Raw genomic sequence first — 5881 nt, 5'->3', positions numbered from 1 at the left:
AAAAAAAAACAAAAAAAAAAAAAAAACACCTCCCTCCGCCCATTTCATGCCCCCCCCCCGCACACCCCCCCCACTAAAACACAAACAAAACCAACACAAAAGATCAAAGACACTATCTAAATTATTCTTTTAATTCTTAAATGCTAGTGGAGTGGGGGGCGGTGGAAAAGATGAGAAGAGAATAAAACGACAAACAGACGCTGATGTACCCCACACACTCCCCCTCCCAAACTTCTCCGCATTCATCCTCCTATGTAAATCATACCCGAACCATACAACCGGATTCGGCTTTCGCGTGAAAACTCGCAAATCACAAAAAAGAAAAGAAGAAGAAAAAGAAGAAAATAAAAACCCAGCCATCTGTAAACGCCACAAATAACATTCTCTCTCTCTCTCTCTCTCTCTCTCTCTCTCTCTCTCTCTCTCTCTCTCTCTCTCTCTCTCTCTCTCTCTCTCTCTCTCTCTTTCATTTGTAGCACTGTGTGTTCAGTAACCTCACTGCAGTTGGGACGAATGAATTTCTATATCTGTCTGTTCTTGCTTTTTTGGAAATGTGTCGTTTACTGCAAGGTCGCCGCCTATTCTGGATACATCTCATGTTCAAAGAACGTGACAATGCAGGAGAATTTAGAATGTTGCACCGAATTCTTGATGATATCGAAACATGCTTAGCATATTTTCGCATGACGAAGGCAAGCTTCCAAAGCCATTTGGAATTATGTGGACTACATATTCAAAAACAGAATACGAACTGCAGGAAGGTCATTCCACCAATTGAAAGGCTGACAGTTACACTGAGGTAAGATGCTGCTGCTGCTGCTGCTGCTGCTGCTGTTGCTGTTGCTGTTGTTGTTGCTGTTGTTGTTGCTGCTGCTGCTGTTGCTGTTGCTGTTGCTGTTGCTGTTGCTGTTGTTGTTGTTGTTGTTGTTGTTGTTGTTGTTGTTGTTGTTGTTGTTGTTGTTGTTGTTGTTGTTGTTGTTGTTGATGATGATGATGATGATGATGATGATGATGATGATGATGATGATGATGATGATGATGATGATGATGATGATGACGAGCCCCATTTTAAGGACCTTAAATTTACAACGTAACGTACTAATCACCCCTTGTGTTCTGGTAACCCCCTCCTTTTGGCCCTGCCTTTCCGTTATATTCATTACCTCCACGTACTTGCCCCCCCCCTCTCTCTCTCTCTCTCTCTCTCTCTCTCTCTCTCTCTCTCTCTCTCTCCCTCTCTCTCTCCCTCTCCCTCTCCCTCTCCCTCTCCCTCTCCCTCTCTCTCTCTCCCTCTCCCTCTCCCTCTCCCTCTCCCTCTCCCTCTCTCTCTCTCTCTCTCTCTCTCTCTCTCTCTCTCTCTCTCTCTCTCTGTATGTGTGTGAGTGCGTCCATGTGTGACGCCAAGGACAGGAAACATGCCAATGAATACTTTTGAGAACCCAACATACAACAGCCCTCTATAATTAGTTGGTTGTGGGCCTACAAGGGGATGGTTTTGGATAGGGCTGGGCAATGAGTCGCTTTAGTAAAATCCGGATAATAGTATGCTAGTGTACCTCTTCGGCAAATATGATATGAACCTCTTCAGAAAATGGGTTAGAAACACTTCGACAAACGGGTTAGGACTATTTCAACAAATTGGTGCACCCACTTCGGCAAACGGGTCAGGAAAGAGAGTTGAGAGTCTGAATTCGGATAATATTTCATTGAGAATTATCCGGTTTTCCTTATAGATTATCCGGATTTTGCCCACCTCTAGTTTTGGACCATGGATGTTGTACCTCAAGTGGACACAGCGCTCCTAACGTGATGTGATCGTCAGTGACTACAAAAGGACATACACTAAACAGGACGGCCACGAATAGTTCGCTGCCTCAGATTACAAAGTTCTGTCCTTCATTTTTTGGCCGTTAGGAGTTACTAAGAACATGAAGTCAGAAAGCAAATGCTGCATCTGCTCTATCAAAATCGTAAGAATATTAGGAGTCGTTATCGAGATATTCAAAGAATTGCATTCGAAAAAGCTTGACATATTGAGAAACACATAAAGATTAGAGGTGTTACAAGAGAGTAACAAGCACAAAAAAGAAGGAGGAGTGATAAGGACGATAGATGTTCGATAGGAAAGAAGGAGCAAACCACACCAGAGCACCCGCCAACTGCTTTGGTGTCAGATTTCTCAAAACTAGGTTCTGAGCAGATAGGACTTTGCACTTCTGAGATCACAAGTTGTAAAGTCTGATATAATAAAGTATTATGCGTTCGTACGCAAGGCACGGAAGACGATGAAGTGTCGCTTGTGGGTGGTTGGCGGGTGCTGTGGGGTGGTTTGCTCCTTCTTTCCCATCAACCATCTATGGTTCTTATCTCTCCTTCTTCTTTTTTTGTGTTTGTTACTGTCTTGTAACACCCCTAATCTTTGGCACATCATAAAACCTAATTGTATTTCAAGTGCGTAAAACAGTTCCCCAAAATAAAATAAAATAAAAACCTAAAGAAGTGTCTATCTAACGTCAACGCCGAACAAGCGAGCTCTTTCTGACGAATTGATACGGTCTTTTGTGTTAGGGCAGACGAGTTTAAAGCAGTCAGCATGATGCAGCTTTGCCCGGGGGATAGACATAGCGCTGTCTCAGAAGTACAAAGTTCTATCTGCACAGCACCTAGTTTGGAGAAATCTGACGTTTAAAAAATTTAAGTTTCACAGCATGTCAAGTTTTTCGAAAGCAGTCTTTTGAATAATATCTTGATAATGATTCCAAATAATTTTACGATCTTGATAGAGAAGGTGGAACATTTGGGTTCTGATCCTATAGTCCTAATAGCTCAAAACAGCCAAAAATGTCAGATTTGTATTTCTGAGGTAGGATAGGAAATAGTTTGCCCAATAACTGTTTCCCTTCCTCTAGGTCTTGATTTTCATGATATTATTCTCCAAAAGCAGAGACATCATCAACGCGTTTTGAATCAAGAAATGAAATGAAATGGTATAGGTTTAACGCCCCTATCAATACTAATAGATTATTTAAGAGGCGGAACCTCCGAGCTTAACGTCCGTCCCCGAAAAGGACCAAGGCGTGTGGGAAATTCGTGTAAAGTGCCTACCCCAAGGACACAGCGTCGGACCGAGCTGACGCTCGAATCCCCGAAACCGCAATCTCACGATTTGTAACACGGTATTAAAAAGGTGTTGTTGTACTGGTTACACCACTCTGACACGTGATCGTATAGGCTATGTCAAAGATGACAAGAAAACTTCACGCTATAATATTTTTGAAATATTTAATCATCAACAACAATGAAATGTATGACGTTTACAAAACATGCTTCTAGCTTCGAGGACCTATAATCTACAGAAGGGTAACTACTATTTCCTGAAACACTGGTTATAACATTTTTCGAACAGACGACTATCTAGCAGTGTACACGAATATTGTCACCACCCTTCGCCTAACCTGGTCTAGCTCTATGTCCTCTCAGTACTCTAGTCTGGTCTCGTCTCTAGTCTACGCTAGTCTGCTCTGATCTAAAAACTAACACAACTAACTAACTGCAAACTAACTAACTAAAACTGCCCTCTACCTTTGGACCTTGGTATATAAGGCCCCAGCGTCGTAATGATCCCACTTTGATTATTCAGACTTCAATAGGTACCTTCTGGATGGGTGTATCTTCTTTCCCCAGTCCCCAAGAACGTGTGGGCTTTGAACGCTCCAAATCGTTTTGCACTCTCATGCGTTTACAATTAACGCGTAAGAGACGCTCCTCATATCGGTCTTCATGATCTTACAAATCAGGGACTTAACTGATTTTGAGGAAGCAAGGTGTTATAAATACGCCCCACTGTAAGGTTCCCTGTCCCTCAAGATGCCGTCCTGGGTGGTGGCGTCCAGTTGTAATTACGCTCCTCTCGCGGTAGCAGCGTCCAGTGTACTAGTTTCACCTGGTATTTACGAGCCACGAGCCCTCTGGCTTCACTTTGTTACAGATTACGAGTCTGGTAGCCTAACCACTAGGCCACCGACGCCACTTTGAATCAAGGAAGGTGTAAGGGATGACGTACAGGTAAACATGCGTGACAGATATTTTTCTGGGATTGAGGATCTATTTTTCCATTTTGAACTTTGCCTGGCTGGCGTCCTAATGGACTAGTCTTCTGGGATTCTCAACCACCAGTTGGTCTTTAATGTGCGCAACGTGCACTCGAGCACTCTGTGATATTCCTTATCCAAAAAGACCAGGTGCTCGATCTTACCAACCTTAAAATCAGGGATTTGGGGGGGGGGAGATTGGATGAGGGAGAGATTTCTTTTTCTGAAGAAGAAGAAGAAGAAGAAGAAGAAGAAGAAGAAGAAGAAGAAGAAGAAGAAAAAGAAGAAGAAGAAGAAGAAGAAGAAGAAAAAGAAGAAGAAGAAGCGAGCATCGACTGGGTTGATGAATAAATTAAAGTACCCGTAGAATATACACTGACCTTGATACATTAAAGCATCCGGGAAATATACACTGACCATGACAAAATAAAGCACCCCTAGAACAGACACTGGCCTAGATTTTTTTCCCAAATTTATGCGTTTAAAATATGGAAGTAACCTCTGGCTGCCGAGAATGGCACGCAGCAGGTTAGTATATCGGAAAATTCTTTTTGACGAGGCCGTTTTTGGTTATATATCATGAAATCAGGCACGTTTCATGCCCATTAAAAAATAACATTTATTTTGTGTTGATTGTTACTGATAAACTTTGATTAAAGACGCAAGAATGTAAATTTTCAGTTTCCACCACGGACTCTAGAAATGAAGTAACAAAAGTTTAGCTGTCATTTTCTCGCTGATTTTACCTCTGAAACCAGACGAATCCCAACCCCTTCAATCACGAATATTTCGACATGTATCGAAGATAAATGTTGTTGTTTTTTCAGCTTTAAGATGATATCAATAACTCCACATACTCAAAAATAGCCAAGCGCCTGATTCCACCTGACACATGTTCGAAGCGTACTGACAAAATGAGTTACTTCTCGGATTCAAGGCTTAAGGAAAAAGACACATCACGCTTATATGTGAAGTTTTTACAATTTATAAGTATGAAATATTAAAAGGCAGGTTACAGTTCGAAAATTTGGCGTCAATAGAAAGTCTACAAACCTGACATTAACGTCGATTTTTGGCCAATATCTCCATTTGTGGATTGTGAGAAGAGACTCATATTTTGTCAGAACGTCTAACATAATATTAATATGTGAGGCATTATGGTGGAATCAGGCGCTCGTCAATTTTGGGGCATAATATGTAGTTATTGGTATCATCTTAAGGCCTATCCGTTTGCTTTGCTTTTGATGAAAAAATATCCCTTTATCGTTTGTACAAGTCAAGATATTGGCGATTGAAAACGTGGGGGCCACCTGGTTTCAGAGGTAAAATTAGCGAGAAAATGGCCGCCAAATGTGCATTATTTCTCTAGCTTGAGAGTCCGTCAAAACTGAAAATTTACATTTTTTATGCCTTTAATCAACATTTTTCCAGTAAAATCCACATAGAAATGTGTTCTTTAATGGGCTTGAAAGGCTTTGAGCCTAAAAATGACAACAACAAAAAATCGATAAAAATTCGAAAATCTTCAGGAAAATGCGTTTCTTCACTTTCATTATTTTGACTAGATCTAGCTCCTGATTTCACCACACTACCTCACATATATTATTATACAGGATGTCGTGTCGGTGGACGGCAACCCTTCAGCCTTGAGTACATCATCCTCAGTAAGTCTGTTGTTGTTGTTGGTTGTGATGGTGGTTGCTGTTGGTGTTGTTGGTTGTGGTGGTGGTTGTTGTTGTTGTTGTTGGTTGTGGTGGTTGTTGTTGTTGTTGTTGTTGGTGGTGGTGGTG

The sequence above is a fragment of the Aplysia californica genome, unplaced genomic scaffold (genome assembly GCF_000002075.1).
Source record: "Aplysia californica isolate F4 #8 unplaced genomic scaffold, AplCal3.0 scaffold00314, whole genome shotgun sequence".
Lineage (NCBI taxonomy): Eukaryota > Metazoa > Mollusca > Gastropoda > Aplysiida > Aplysiidae > Aplysia > Aplysia californica.
Note: the sequence above shows the minus strand (reverse complement) of the source record.